Below are 16,356 nucleotides of genomic sequence, written 5' to 3' on the forward strand. Positions count from 1 at the left end.
AAGTATGTAAAGGGTGCTGCCAATCCCTTTGTCGAGTTGGCGTGAAATCCGTGTATAGACGAAATAAAGAGAGCGATTGTGATACTTTTCTCCGAATACCGTTTCCTCGCATGTCGTTTCCCCGAACGTAAGTTCCTCGAATGACCCATTTCCTCTTCAAAAATGCACCAGAATATGGTAAATTAGAAAGAACTTTTTTTTTGTGTTTATTACAGACACTTTACACCAGAGAGGTGCATTCGTGGCAACTTAGAAAGACGATAAGCAATCAAAAATAGGAGATATTTGGTCATGAAACATGCATACCCTGAAATGGATAAAGTTATGACAATTATGGGTGCCAAGCACTTTTCGGGGAAATGGGCTATTCCGGGATACGCGGTACTTTGGAAATTCGGGGAAACGACTTTCGGAGAACCAACATCCGGATAAAAGCAGCACAACCGAATGGGTCAATTTGCAAAAAACTGTCTATTCTTAGGTCATGCAGATCCTTAGTCCTGGGGATGAACCTGCCTACGGCAGAAAATCCCTTCAATAAAAAGTAATTCAATTCAATTCACAAGATCCTTAGTCTGGCGTTAAGAGCAAAAATCGCGCATTCAGATGTAGAGACAAAGTATATTAAGAAAATGATAATATTTTTAGATAGGATTGTTTTGTCCAGCCTAAGCGAAAATATTTATCAAAAACAAAAACTTGCATTTGCAGTACATGAAATGGAAATTCTCAAACCATGTTACGTATAAAAATATCGAAACTAAGCAGAAACCTTATGTTCGCATTGAAAATTACTTAGGTCGATATAGGCCACCAGAACCAGTTTCAGCTACATATTTAACCTTGGTTCCTAATTAGGCCCATCGCATCGATTTCTCCTGAAAGTGGAGTGACCTAAGGTGACTTCAAAACTAAACATATTAGTCATATAAGGTACCGTGGGGTAAAGGGATACAGAAAAATCAATAGTCAACTTCATTGTTATGTACAGCTAACGTTAATAATGTAATTCAAACTTTTTTCTGTGGATCACAAATGAGGGACTAATGTACTTCAAATCGTCAATCATTTTGGTTTTTCTGATTGCTATGTATTGAGTATGAGGGACTTGAAAATTTGCGCCAAATGATCCACTTGCCCCACCATGGTGTAATTATGTATGGTAAGAATGATATTACTCTCATTCTTGTTATAAGTGCTAGTTATGTTACATTTTGATACCTTTGAAATCAAAAATAATCTTTATTTGATCAAAATATTATTAAAAATATGTATACATTAATTCACACTAAAAATATAATGCAACTAAAATAATTTGAAGAAAATTCATCTATTTTATTCTCATGAGTTATACAGATGTATTGTAGGATTATTCCTAATGATGTTTTTGCAAAACACTCGTAGTTTAAAAATATTAGTTACATTTACTTTTGTTTAACATTCTGAAATCTTTGTATTCTATTCAGAAATATAAGTGTACTATCTGTCTAGAACAATTTATATCGTTAAATAAGGTACGATAATATGCTTTCAATTGGAATATTTGTTTATTTTGCTTTTTCGCAATTCAGCTTAGATAAACCACGAAAAGTTTTGTTTGAACTTTGCATTATTCATTCTTTTATATTTTTTATACCAGAAAGAAACATTCAAAATACTTATAGGTGGGTTAATTCGAATTTTCTATGGAACTTTGACAAATTTAAGCTAGGAATGAAAAAAAATAAAGGAAATCAATATTTGAGGATATTCAAACTGATTCAAATTCGCATAAGCAGTCTGCCAATATGCGATAATAATGCTTGATCCACTTACCCCATCCCATTAAAAAATAGGGGGAAGTGTACCATGTCCAATATATCTGTATTTATTTATAAAAATCACATATTTTTTATGGTGATTCACTCAATTAGAACTGAAATGCTCACCACGTGTTGAAAAAACTGATAAAATTCGATTTTAGACAGTGATACAATGAATTTTTGATTGATAGAAAACAATTTTGAAATTAATTGATGTTTGCAGCTAACAAATTTTCTTGTGTTAGTGTATTACCAGTTTTGCAATAGTATTAGTGTTTAGGTAACAATGTAACCTAAAACGAAGCAATGGTGCGAAAACATTCAACATATTCAAGTATTTATGCTTAATATGAAAAAATGATCCACTTATCCCACTGATACACTTCCCCCACTGTACCTTAAATAATTAGAAATGAAAATACGTTCCATGTGGATCCTAACCAATCTACATATTGGATGAATTTAATATGTAGAGAACTGCAGTAATTTGAATATTTCTTAACAGTTATCAGTCCGGGATAAGACTTGATTGCCATAAATGATCAAAAAAGATGCGGCATTGTAGAATTCACTTCTCATTTTGTACGAGACGAATATTAGTTTGGTATGGGTTACTATTTTAAATTTTTAATTTGAGTCGGAAGAAAACTCGTAATTTATCAAATACATGAACTCCGGAAAACAAACTCGAGGTGAATGTTTAGCAAAATTCCTGTTTATAAGGAACTTATTGACCAAAATTAAGTGATGATTTTGAAGTAGAGGTACAAAACGAATAACTTGAAGCTCACTAGAACACTAATTTGAGGAGCAGGCTCTGGACCAGTAGGGACGTAACGCCAGAGAAGAAAAACACAATAAATTATGCAAAATATTTTAATGGTTTTTAGCAATTCATTCCATTATTCAAATTATTTATCGATGTGTCTAAAAAAAGTATGTAAACAATTGAAAGGAAGTTTTTTCTAAGCAAATTATCACAAATATCAAATTTGGATGCTTTGAATAATCTCACTGACATATCTTTCAGATTCGTTGAAAATGGCAGCGAGGAATTAAATGCCAAATTATGTCTTTGATCAATGAAAATTTTCTTGAATTGTAAAAAAAATTCTATGTGCTTCAAAGAATTCTCATGAACAACTAACAACAATTTCAACACCTTTGTGAAACCAAATATCTTTCACAGACTAAACGTTCTTTTAATGCTACCCAAGTAACCGTAGAGCTGTATATAGTCGCATTAATATCGCTTTATATACTACTAAAAAATATGGCACATAAAGTCATACTGCATTATATGCTTCATTGAAGCAGAATTGAAGTGGAAAAGGGTGTTACCATCAAGCTACCATTCACCGTGCATTTAAGAAAAAAATGTACTTCAAAAAATTATATAACTTTTCTTAATAATTTGGAGCGTGTATTCAATGTATGTTTTAGTGATAATTGAATTTATATTTCGACTTCGAAACCGTTACTCCTACTTAAATATCAATAGCAAGTCTTTTACTCCGAATAAAACAGATACAAAAGCTGATACGACTGCTCTTTCAGCAGTAAAAAAAAATGAGAATTATTAAAGCAATGTAGCAAAACTCAGACATGGGCAAGGACTAATATTTTCCCTGTTTATTTCAAAGAGTTCTATGCATTCATGTACGTATGAACTGAGATTTTTCAAGTTCGATAATGATATCTCTATGTTCAAATAACAATGTTGTGCTGAATTCTTTAGAACTATTCATAAAGGACTATCGACATTTTAATAGAATTTTACATTTTACGGTCCGTTAGCTTGCCCTTGACTTTTCCAACGACGATAGCGTATACATAATAGTGGACTGCAGAACTCAGCGCCGGAATCGGTTATGCAACTGATGCCACGTCTTGTTCCAAGTCGTACCAAAATTAGCACCAAACGATTAGTCAACACGTTAGCAATAAACTAGCCGAGGATTTTGCAGGTGGGTGATCATATACTAAAACTATACCTTTATGCAGCTACGTCGTTTTTTGTTGTTCCGCTTCCTTTTCCAACGTGTGGTGGATGAATGTTTTTTGGCACCGATCCCAAAACAGGACACAGCCCCAGAGCTACCTCGCCCTCAACAGCTCTGCGATGGGAGCTCTATTGAGAGAATTATTGATAAGCTTGGTGACCGGTGGATTTCACTCAGGCTTCATCCGAAATACCAATGATTGGTTTACAATAGAAGCCCCAAGCGATGTGATGAAGGCTGCATTCAGGGAATTGCTTTCAGGTTGTTGTTCTTCTTGAAATAATCCAATTTTGGAAATCACTATTTCTTTGATTTTCCTCTCTCCTCAGACACACATTTCACGTTTGCTACACACTGCCTTTTTTGTGTATCGGAACGCACAAGTGAAAAACGCACACTTATCCAGATCAGAAGACTGCAAAGTTTCCGCTTCGCCGTAGATACTAGGGCAGGAGTAGCTCAAAATTGATAAAAATTATGTCACTTGATGTTTCCGTATCCTCCCTTGTAAGGAAAAATCTTTTCTAGGCTGTGTGCTACTTTTCTGCTCGGATTTTTCCAACACACCTTCGTTCAATTGATAGTAAGTACAAAGATCCAAAGGGAAAAAAGAATTATTGATTTAATAACAGTCCTGTCGAGCTAAAAATAAAATATGTACACACGATTTTCTTTTAGCTTCGTTTTCGTTTTCACACTTGCCAGAAATGGAATCTCAACACTGTGTTTTCTGGTGATTAGTTTTCCAATGAAGCGCAACCTTAAACCACATCAGTTTTCATTCCAAGAACAATGTATCCAACACGAAAATTTTAATTTCAATTCCAATTAACCTTTTCGTAGAAATCCTTCAACACTTTAAAATCGCACAAAAACTTCGCGTAGTCACATTACAAACTTAAGAAAATTCAACCCCAAAGACAACGATGAACCAACTTCAGGAAAAACCTCTGGATGAAAATGGACTACAGAGGTAAAATCGCGTCGCGAATGACACCAACGAATCGCTCCAGGAGAACTTGTTGTAAGGTAAACGTCAAATCTGCAACTGGCGAGAAAATTTTCACTTTTCCGATACAGCAGACCATCGAGCGTCCGTTCTTCTGTTGCCGCCGCCTGGCATTCTACTACGACATTGGGACACGCGATGCCACCCATCTGCGCGCGTTTGTGTTGGTGTGGTGTATCGATTTTCCACCCAACAGCCCGTGGACGACGACGCTGTGTCGGGCCAGAAGTGTTACTCACGGAAAACATAGTGTGTTGCAGGCGTTCCCAAGCCCGTGACATACGTTGCTTTTGGTTATCTCACTATCTGGAACATTACTTAAAATCGTTAAGAACCCCGAATGCACAATTATACTGCGTGAAAATTCCCTGATCCAATGTGATTCTGGGTTATGAAATTCTGAGTCATGACATGCGGGGCAATGAGGTAGAATCGCTCCTGAAGTGTAGAAAGAAAATAGCTGCCCTTTTTATTCCTGAATTGGTCTTTTGATATGCAATATCTACCTTCGGGATGTCGGGCCTTTTTACTTTGTACAATTGCTGTGATTTATATGCTATCATTTTACAACAAAGGTATCTATCGACACCACACCAAAATGTATTCATCAACTATCTTCTCAAGAACAATACTCAACAGTTTTGGTTTACAGTATGGCCTTTTATAATGCAATAAAATCAACGAGTGTACATAAAAGTCGCATAATAATGAACGCACTATATACGGTTTGAGAAGACTACAATTTGAAATTAATATTTCTCAAAATCTAATTAATTTTGGAAAATGCAGTCTTCAGTAAAGTTGTTTATGAGGTGGAGCTCTATATGATAGTACAGTAAGGACCAGATTTTGTCAGCCCCTCGATTAATTTTAGGCTGACAAAATGGGGAACCTGACAAAATCGGGTCATTTTATTTTGTTCCTGTTTTTCAAATTTTGATATGTTACATGGTTACATGACCTTTAAAGGGGGCAATGGACATGGGCGTAGTCAGTTTTTTTATCCGGGGCTCCCCCCTCCCTTATATTGGTAATATCGATTTTTAAAACTTAATAAAAGGCCATTGCCCCTTTGGCTACGCCTATGCGTGCATGGCATCAAACGTCATCATCAATTTTAATGTAAACGTGGTAAAACATGACGATACAATTTTTTTGACAAATTTGAAATAGGCTGGCAAAGTCGGGTCAAAAAGCTGACAAAATCGGGGGTAGACAAAATCGGGGGCTGACAAAATCGGGTCAATATTGTACCTCGTTTAATTCGGAATTTGACCTCTAGGTGGCACTAGTGTGCATGAAACTTTCACTTTCGTTTTGCAGATATCTCAGGAGCCTGACCACTTAGGAAGATGGTGTCTTGGGCAAAGTTGTACAGTAGCTCAAGGGCAATAATTATTCTTAGCAAGAGATTCGACATTTTGCTACCAGGCGGCTAGAGGGCATGCAACTTTTGTTTTGAGGATATTCCAGGACCCTGATAACTTAGAAGTACGGCTTTTTTGGCAAAGTTGTTCAGTACCTCAAGGGCTATCATTATTTAAGTCAATCTCCAATTTCAAGACCTAAATAGAGATAGTCTTTGAGCTACTTAACAATTCTGCTGGAGAAGCCACCTTTCAAGTGATAGGGCTGCTGAGATATATACAAAACAAATGTTTCATGTTCATTGGGGTCATTTGATGGCAAAATTTAGAATCAACTAGCTCAATCCATGATTGCCCTTTACTTAAAAAACAACTTTGTCAAAGACGTCGTCTTTCTAAGTGGTCAGTCTCCTGGAACATCTGAAAAACAAAAGTGTCATGTTCACTAGCGCTTGCTGGCAAAATGTTGAATCAACTGCCTATAACAATGATAGCCCTTGAGCTACTGAACAACTTTGCCGAAGGCGGCATCCTTCTAAGTTGTCAAGATCCTAAGATATCCGCAAAATTAAAGTTTCATGCTCACTAGTGTCACCTGGTAGCAAAACCTCGAATTTCTTTGCTCAAATAAAGATAGTCCTTAAGTTAACGAATAACTTTGCCGAATACGCCATCTTTCTAAGTGGCCAGGCTCATGAGATATTTGCAAAACCAAATTTTCATGTTCACTAGCACTTACTGGTGACGGAATTCCGAAACTGAATAATCACTGCATGAAGGCTTTGGAAAATTTAACGATCATTGACACACGAGCCATAATTTCATCCCATTTATCCGCCTGCATTCATACAACACGCATGACATTTATCGTTCGGGGAAGATAACGAGCCATGAACACACTACCAGATATGATGTGCTGCCCATTACTGTGTGTCCACACTTGTAACATTCGCCGAGCCACTCTCTTTCTGTTCAAGAAACAGAGGCGAATATTTTCCATTTACTTTGCTATGTTTGCAACCAAAGGGGTGTTCAATGATCCAATAGATTATGATTAGGTTGATAAAGGCTGCATTACCAGAAAATATGTAAGTTATTACCAATTTTATGCAAACATAAATCACCCGAATGGCTCGATACTGTAGCAGTCTGTGTGAGTTGCTGCTCTTGAACGCTCTCGTGCCACGTAACGAACGAGAGAGTGAATATTTACATTCATGGGGCTCTCCAATTGCGATGTGCCACGAACTGTTATGATTCGCGAACTGTTACACTCTCCGAATATGGTTCGATCGGCTTATTCTGATCAAAATCCAAACACTGACTGCATGTCAGCTTTTGATCTCCTAAACAACTTTGACAGAGATTATTTTTCTATATCTTATCTTGATCGCGAAGTATTTCATGTCGAACATGAAAAACCAAGCGTGTTGTACAAAGTACAACGCACGACTAATCGCGTTACAAAAATTCGCACGACCGGAAGTTGTGGACTTATCTACATCAAGTGATTCTATAACATTGCCTGGAAAACCATTTACCGAAATGCCGTTTCCCGGAAACCATTTCCTGGAATGCTATTTTCCAAAACGCACTAAAAGTAAAATTTCGCGGATTTCGTTTTTTTTGCAGTTTGAATGTCAGAACTGAACGGCTATTCTTTTTTATCGCCACAGCTAAGCGTCGCTGGTTTCAGTCTCGTCGATCGAGGATTTAGATAGATAGGTTAAGGAGGAGAGGAATGCAGCGCGAGTACTCGGCAAAACTTGGAACGATACAGACTGACGCGGAAACAGCAAACCCGCCTATTCCGGGACCAAAAGCGCCGCTTGGAAGAGGTGGAATGCCAAGAACTGGAGTACTGTTCTCAAGAAACGCAAAAGTTCTATCTAAAGCTCAAAGCATCCCACAAATGCTTCATGCCGTCATCTGAAATGTGCCAGGATAAGTATGGGAGCATCATGACTGACGGACGCGAAATGATCGAAAGGTGGAAGTAGTACTTCGATGAACACTTGAATGGCGCAGATAACACAGGCATAGAAGATCAGGACAGGTGACGAAGGTGATGATGGCTACGTCAGCACGATGAACAGTGGAAACCAACCAGCTCCCACGATAGGGGAAGTTAACGATGCCATTCAACAGCTTAAGAACAACAAGGCCGCTGGCAAGGATGGTATCGGAGCCGAATTCATCAAGATGGGCCCAGAGAGGTTGACCAGCTGATAATTAGAATCTGGGAGTCGGAACACCAACCGGAGGAGTGTAAGCAAAGCGTTATATGACCTATCTACAAAAAGGGCGACAAACTGGAGTGTGAAAATTATCATGCCAATCATCTTCCGTTGTCTATCGCCTATGTCAAAACTGCGTGAAGATATCGAGCGAACACTACACTTTTATCGAATACCGCCGGGTACTACGACAAGGTGATAGACTTTCGTGCCTGCTGATCAATATTACGGTGAAGGTGTCAAGAGCCGGATCTAACATTCGAGGCACGATTTTCACGAGATCCGGACAATTTATCTACTTCGCGGACGACATGGATATTATTGGCAGAAAATTTGAAACGGTGACAGATTTGTTCTCCCGTCCTAAACGCGAATGATGAATCGATTCAAAGTAAGACACACTGGTAGGCGGAACTTAGCGCGATATGATACGCCTAGGAAGCAGTGATGCATTTGAACGTGTTCAATTTGCGTTCCAGTTCAATTTTTTCAACGAGAGATCAAGTAGGCTTGAACATTGATCAGTTCAAAAATTTGAACCTGAAAGAGCTGAAAAATGAACGCGTAAGGAAAATAGTTTCCATGGCAGATTTAATAGTAGTTTACGGAACAAGTTGCAGAATGATGACTTTTACAGCACAAGTCGTAAATAGGGTTCCTAGTACCGAGCCCTTTTGACGAGTACCGGTTCTACGGTACTGTCACTCTCAGTACCGGTAGTACCGGTAAAATACCGGTACTGGAAGATTTTTTTGCAATAAATATAAAGCATACAGTATTTGACAAAAAAATGCAGCTTTTTCGAATTTGTCAATAAACACAAGTTTGCTGATGCTTAGTCTTCAATTTTATGAATTATCACACTAAAATATATATGGTCTTAAAATAATAATGAGTTAACCTTCTAATTTATACAATATGTGTTGAAATTCAAGTTTTTTGTGACTGGATGGATCTCATTTATTCAAATATGTCTGTGAAAATACTGTCAAAACTGCAAAGCGTGTTAAAGATAAATGTTCAACTGTCATTCGATTGCGTATTTTTATGACAAGACTTTCAGATACGGACAAAGCTCTTTCAGGGTCATCCGCATGTTGCTCCAATTGTTGCCCATGCTTCGTGAAATGTCAACAAATATTTCGCTTAAAACAGACTTATAATACACGAATGAATTTGAACAATGTATATCAATCTTTGTGCCATATAACTTTACACTTTTAAATTCTACAATATTCTGAAACCAGTCTTTACATTTGTGCCTATTTTTTTTTTAGAAAACTCGATATTCACTTTATTTATATTAGAAAAACGATAATCCGTTAATCCTGTTGGTAATAACAAGATCTTCTGAATCATTTCCGTCCAATAACTTCACCTTCAGTCATTTTGAATATTCCAAAACATGTTTTAATCAAGATGCAAACTATGAGCGTACTTCTAACGTTTTTATGTATGGAGGAAAACCATACTTAGTGATAAAAAGATGATAATTAGAATAAGCCATTATGTAATACGTTCCTTGATCGACCAGTGAAATTTGCCATTAACGAACTTGACCAAACTTAAGTAACATTTAGTGTGAAGAAATTTTTTGAACCAAATTATATTTTTCATCAGTACCGAAAATACCGGTACTCAATGCTTTCCAGCACCGGTATTTCGGTACCAAAGAACTGTTGGTAGTACCGGTACTTTCGGTACCGGTACTCCCGGTACCAAAACCCTAGTCGTAAATTTATCCTACGAGGCTTGCCGAGTAGGATAATTACGACGAGTGCTGTAAAAACCGAGTTCTGCAACGAGTTACGTACAACATTTTTTGCAATTTCGTAGAAGAACACTTGAGAGTATCAGATATTATATCAGAATGCATTCACCATTATTTTACAATTTCTGAAAAATTGTTGTGTAATGATTCATTACGCAACTCAAAACAGTTGCGTAATGAGAAAGCGTTGCGTAATGAATCATTACAGCACTGGTTTCAATTAGGTAATGACTATTCCCGCACTCCATACTTCAGTGCAGGAAAGTAGGCCGATTCATGACAGATTGGCATGATAAAAAACAGCCTATTACGATGAGAAATTGCAAAAAAACACTTTCCAATACAGAAAGATTTTCAAAACATGTCAAGGAACATTTAAGATTCCATACATTGTGCGGGATATGCATTTTATCTAGTTTGAAGTAGTTTATTAAAGTTTTGTGCTTTATTGTGCATTTTGAAGTGAATGGGCACGAGAGTTCAATGTTTAATGCGTTCACGTACAAAATTAGAACGCGTTCAGTTTACCTTTTTCTCGCGTTCTCTTTAAGGCCCAAGTAAAAATGGTGCAAAAGTCAAAACTGATAAAATATAAAATGAAATGTTTAAATAGCAGTACTTTTTCTCTTTTTTAAATAGCAGACAAATCGAAGAAAATAAAAACACACAGTTCTATTATTTGCCAAATAAAAAGGCTGTGTGTTCTTATTTTCATCAATTTATTGTTTTATAAGGAGAAAACTGCATTTTCAGTTCTGACTTTTGAGCCATTTTTTCTTGCACCTTAAAATGCATCACTGCTAGGAAGCAGTTTCGGAATAAGTATTTTCGAGCTGGTTGACGAGTTCGTCTAACTCGGATCCTAGCAACAACGTTAGTCGTGAAATACGCAGACGCGTCATCAGTGGAAGTCGTATCTACTATGGGCTCCTGAAGAAACAGCGGTTAATAAAGATTCACCCCTGCACCAAATGCACGATGATTAAAACGCTAACAAGATCGGAAGTCCTCTACGGGCATGAGACGTGGACTATGCTCGAGGAGAATTTGCAAAATATGTGTAGTGTAGTGTGCTATTTCAATACCTAAAAAACAATGCGCTCTCGGGCTAGGCATTGGATATATATAGAAAGCGTTGTGTTTGGATGGGCATCTAATTCTTTTCGAAAGAGGTGCACTTTGCGAAAAAGGACCACGTGATTATTGAGCTGAAATCGAATTCAGGTTAACTTCTGCGTTCATTAGTCCTCTCATGGCGTAGGGGTAACGCGCCCTAACTAGAGATCAGGGAGTCGTTAGTTCGATTCTCACTGAGAAGACGAGTAAATTTTTCGCAAATCTTCACATCAATTTGTCCATCTAATGCAATTGCAAATTATATGTAATGTTTAGCTTTTCGGTAGTTGTTAAAATAGTTTAGTTTTCAAACGCCGAGTGATAAAGACGATCTTTGGTGGCGTGCAGGAAAACAGTGTGTAGTGGCGAAGAATGAATCACGAGCTCGCTCAACTCTACGACGAATCCAGTATCCTGAAGATGACTAAACTACGCTGAGCAGGGCATGTTGCAAGAATGCTAGACAACAGCCCTGTAAAGATTGTGATCGCATGGGGCGCAGCGAGCAAGGTGGATTGATCAGAAACACCCGGACCTGGAGAACGCGGGTCGCAGTCGAGGATGAAGAGAGTCAAACCATGAATCATGTGAATTTGCGAAATAATGTTGGCAAAGTTTTATCAAGTTAATTGATGTATAAATAAATAAATAAATAGTAATCTATGAAGACTTCGATAGATACATAGAGAATATCACCGTACCTGCCACACGATATACGAATGCGAAAATGGCAACTTTGGCAAAGAAAGCTCTCAGTTAATAACTGTGGAAGTACACATAAGAACAACGTAATGCCAAGAAAAAGAAAGATGAGGACTTCCTTCTTCTTAGCATTAACGTCCCCACTGGGACAGAGCCTGCTTCTCAGCTTAGTGTTCTTATGAGCACTTCCACAGCTATTAACTGAGAGCTTTCTATGCCAATGTTGCCATTTTTGCATTCGTATATCGTGTGGCAGGTACGATTATATACACCAGTGGTCACCAAACTGCGGCCCGCGGGCCGCATGCGGCCCTCAACCAGGTTTTGTGCGGCCCGTGGAGGGATTTTGCATATTAGAGTAGTGTGGCCCGCATGTTGTGATTTCAGAATTTCAAAATTTATAATTTGTAAAGTCTAGCAATCTTTTCCTGTAGTAGGCCATTCGATTAATTTTAGGATTTTCTTCTTTGCTATGTGTTGAGCAAGGGAATGGCTAGCGAGAAACTAAGAGAAATGGATACAGTTTCTTGTTTCTGGAGTTTGTCCAGAACCCAAAGTTTCTCCAAATATTGATATCATCTTTTCCTCAAGAAAGAAAGTGGTTTTTTCAAGTAGTTCTATTTTGGCTATACAATTTCGCTGAAGTTTTAGGTTAGCTGTGGCTAAGGATTTCACGATATGGAGGTTAATTGTTGTTATTATTCTAGTGCTGTAATTACTCTATACTCTATTCAAAAGAATATTAAAGATCATAGAATTTTGTCAAAGCTAGTTTAATCTTTTCGCTTAAGGGGGCAGGATTCGTCGCTGAAATTTCAAAAGCAGTTTTTTCATTCAAAATTAAGAAAATTTACAGGAAAATGTGTTCACAGTATACTACTCTCTAACCGAAACACAGTGAACACTTTTTCATCGAATAATTTTTAGTTTTGACCAGAAAAACTGCGTCTGAAGTTTCGATGATGACGATGATTACGATGACGAAGCGTTGAACGTTAATCTGTTGAATCGGTACTGGATTGTTTATCTCATGATGATTTACTTCCGGAAATCCCATACAAATATACATTACACGTGAATTTTCATGATTTTCATATAAAACGAGTTATACCTGAATATTCAACGATGATAATAATGATGGTCTCATTGCATTCTAGAATGCTTGCAATTTTGAGAGAAAATTAAAAATTTCATGATCTTGCATCAAACATCCGCCAATATTACTTGCATCTTGAATGTAAAATTGCAAACGAGTATGCTCGGTTCTCACGACCGAACTCTGAACAATCTGCACATGAATGGATCTACAGCTCGGTCATTTCATGTGCATAATTTATTTTTCAGTGTAAAATCATGTACAGAGCGTTTTCGCTTGCAATATTCTTTAAAAGAGGACGTTTTGCGTAATTTTTAAGAATTTTGTTTGCAATGTTTGATATAATAGCTGTGTTTTTATGATCTATCACTGAACAATTTATTGCAAATGGCTTTACATGATTTAAGCTAAAAATACGTGGCGTGTAAATCTAATATATATTTGATGTGTAATTCTTGACATTAATCTTTTCGCGAAGGACGAACTCTTGATAATCCAAGGACAATGGTATTACTAGGAAAGATTATTAAAACCACTAGAAACTGTCGAACACAAAAGGCATGCAAATTTCCGAAGTCACCTGTCGACTCCGATAATAAGCCAGTCAAGTTAAGTAACAACTGTCGAAAAATTAGACTGACAGAGTAGTGCCGAGCGATTTTTTTTGGTATTCTAGTCGAGTCGTTTTGATAGGACTTATAAAATAGATATTTTTACATCTTGTGGCCCGCGACATGTTTTAAGAGCAAAGCGGTGGCCCGCCTAACTAGTTAGGCTGAGGATCACTGATATACACTATACTCTATGCCCAGAGAAGTCAAGGAAATTTCCATTACGAAAATATCCTGGACCGACCGGGAATTGAACCCAGACACCTTCAGCATGGCTTTGTAGCCGCGGACTCTAACCACTCGGCTAAGGAAAGCCCCTCAGGACTTCCACATTTATTAATTTAGAGCTTCTCTTTCCAAGAAACATAACTGCACGGTATCAAACTTTCGATTAGTATTGAAGTTTTTTGACAAGGATAAGTACCGTAATCCGGGGGCAAATTGATCACTGGGGTGAATTTGATCAGGTCGGTACCAAATTGCAATGTTAGGGTATTTCAAATTCATTACAAAATTATAGGGTTAGTGAGGTATTTACGTATTTACAAATTCATGTTATTTATATTATTTGTAAATTTATGATCAGCTGGTACTGATCAAAAATGTTGTGTAAGCTCAAATGTGAACTGTTGAACTCATTTCTGAAATGTTACAGCATTACAAACATAGCTTTTTTGCTCATAAAACCGTTTTTTGACAAATAACCTTTTTTTTTCAAAAAAAAAAATTGACTGCATTTAGGCGTATTATGTAGATTTACAAAATTTAATTTTGCAATAAAATGATGAAATATACAAGCTGTAAAAATTTTGACATCATGTTCAAATTTTAGAGATCCAAATTTAGTAGATAGGGATTTTTTTTATTCTTAAACCTCTTGCGGTTGAAAACCACTGGTATAAGTGATTGTGATAGGTAACAATGATACTTCGTGATACTTTTATTGCAAAATTAAATTTGGACGCCTTTTGTGCTAGAAAAGCTCGTCAGCTGGGGCCTAACCGGTCGTATTCTGCATTTTATTCGAAATGTTCTAACAAATCGTTTCTTCAGGGTAGTCATAGAGGACACAAAGTCTGCATCCTTTAAGGAGGAAACCAGTGGGACCTCAGGGATCCGTCATATCGATAACCCTGTTCCTGATTATAATGGATGGCGTTTTCGAAGATCTCCCTGCCGCAGCCCATATATTTATATACGCGGACGATATACTAATAGTAGTATCTGGACCGACAATCGCAGCTACATGCGGAAAAACCCATGCAGCCGTCTCCCGGGTAGCCAAATGGACCACCTCCGTTGGTTTTACCATGTCGGCTTCAAAGAGCATTGGGTTCCACGTATGTATTCTCATCCGGGCATAGAATCAGTTGGTCTCCGATCGACACCAACAACCAAGCCATCCCTGTTCGTAAGACTGCAAAAGTTCTTGGAGTCATATTCGACGGCAGCCTGACCTTCAATCAAGCCCCACTGTGAAGCAGTCAGCGGCAACTGTCGTACCCGCCTGAACCAACTGAAAACTCTCTCGAGACCGCACCGCAGCAACAACCAAGGTATCTAGTTCCGTGTCGCCGCCGCTCTCACTAACAGTCGACTGTTTTATGGTCTAAAAATCACTTTTCTTGCGATAGTGCGCATCGTACCTTCGTGCTGTGCGTACACGAATTCTCTCTGCTCTTGGAAGTTTTCTTAAAAACTACCTAAAGCAATAAATCAGTACTTTTCAGTGCTACATAAACAGTACTTTTCAGTGCTAAAATTAAAAACGGTACTTTTCAGTGCTACTAAAACAGTACTTTTCAGTACTATTTTTTTCTACTATTGATCCCTTTACGATCCTTGTTTGGACCCGTGCCTTCGATTTTTCGTTGGACCCGTTGGCGAAAGCTAGCGATGGTAATCCTTCTTGGACACCGTCTTGGGAAAAAACCTCTCGAAGGTCACGTCTTTCTCGTTTATTAACCCCTCTACCGGCAGCTTCATATTTTACCGCAAGAAAAAATTCAAATCGCGATAACTTTTTTGTTTCTCGGTATTTTTGCACCATTTTTTAACAAGTTCTCAAAAAACTCTTCTAGTTTGAGGATCCGTGTCGATATTGATGATTGGTGATCTGGTTTTAAAGATATTCTAATGTTCCTTGGGGGACCGACATTTTCCATACAAAATGTTTTAGACGGCCATTTTGTTTTACGTCAACTTATCGAAAAAGTAAAATGTGGGCTATACAATGCCATGTAATAAGGAGCTAATCTGAAAAAATAAAACAAATTGGTTAAGAATTTGCGGTGCGCAGCCAAACTGGCTACACTGCGGCATCCATACCAATAAAACCTCCACCAAGCTCAACTCAGTTCAGATCACATTGTTCACACGACAACACCAGCAAATAAATTGCTCCGTCTAGAATTAGTTGTAATCGCGGCGTTTTTATTCTCTACACCTTATTGGTGACCCCGACGTGATTCCGGCTCGAGTGTCCGAACGTTTTTCCTGCTCAATAAGTAAGAAAACACACAAATTAATACACTTGGGCGCAACTGGCTGTGTGTCGATTTTTTGCTATCGTTTGCAGATCGCCATTTTGACTACCTACACGACGGAATTTCGCCAAGGCGCCCATCCACAGCGTTTACAAA

The 16,356-nt window shown here is 37.8% G+C and overlaps 1 long non-coding RNA gene across 1 annotated transcript; it reads right to left on the bottom strand.

Annotated features, from left to right (window-relative positions):
- Positions 1-3,830: 3,830 nt before the first annotated feature.
- On the bottom strand, positions 3,831-4,916 carry LOC110681127. Its single transcript, XR_002503101.1, has 2 exons — positions 4,639-4,916; positions 3,831-4,372 (listed from the first exon to the last, which is right to left on the bottom strand). It is a non-coding gene; the product is annotated as an uncharacterized LOC110681127 (long non-coding RNA).
- Between the last annotated feature and the right edge of the window lie 11,440 nt (positions 4,917-16,356).

Source organism: Aedes aegypti, unplaced genomic scaffold (assembly GCF_002204515.2).
Source record: "Aedes aegypti strain LVP_AGWG unplaced genomic scaffold, AaegL5.0 Primary Assembly AGWG_AaegL5_hic_scaff_445_PBJ_arrow, whole genome shotgun sequence".
NCBI classification, from domain to species: domain Eukaryota; kingdom Metazoa; phylum Arthropoda; class Insecta; order Diptera; family Culicidae; genus Aedes; species Aedes aegypti.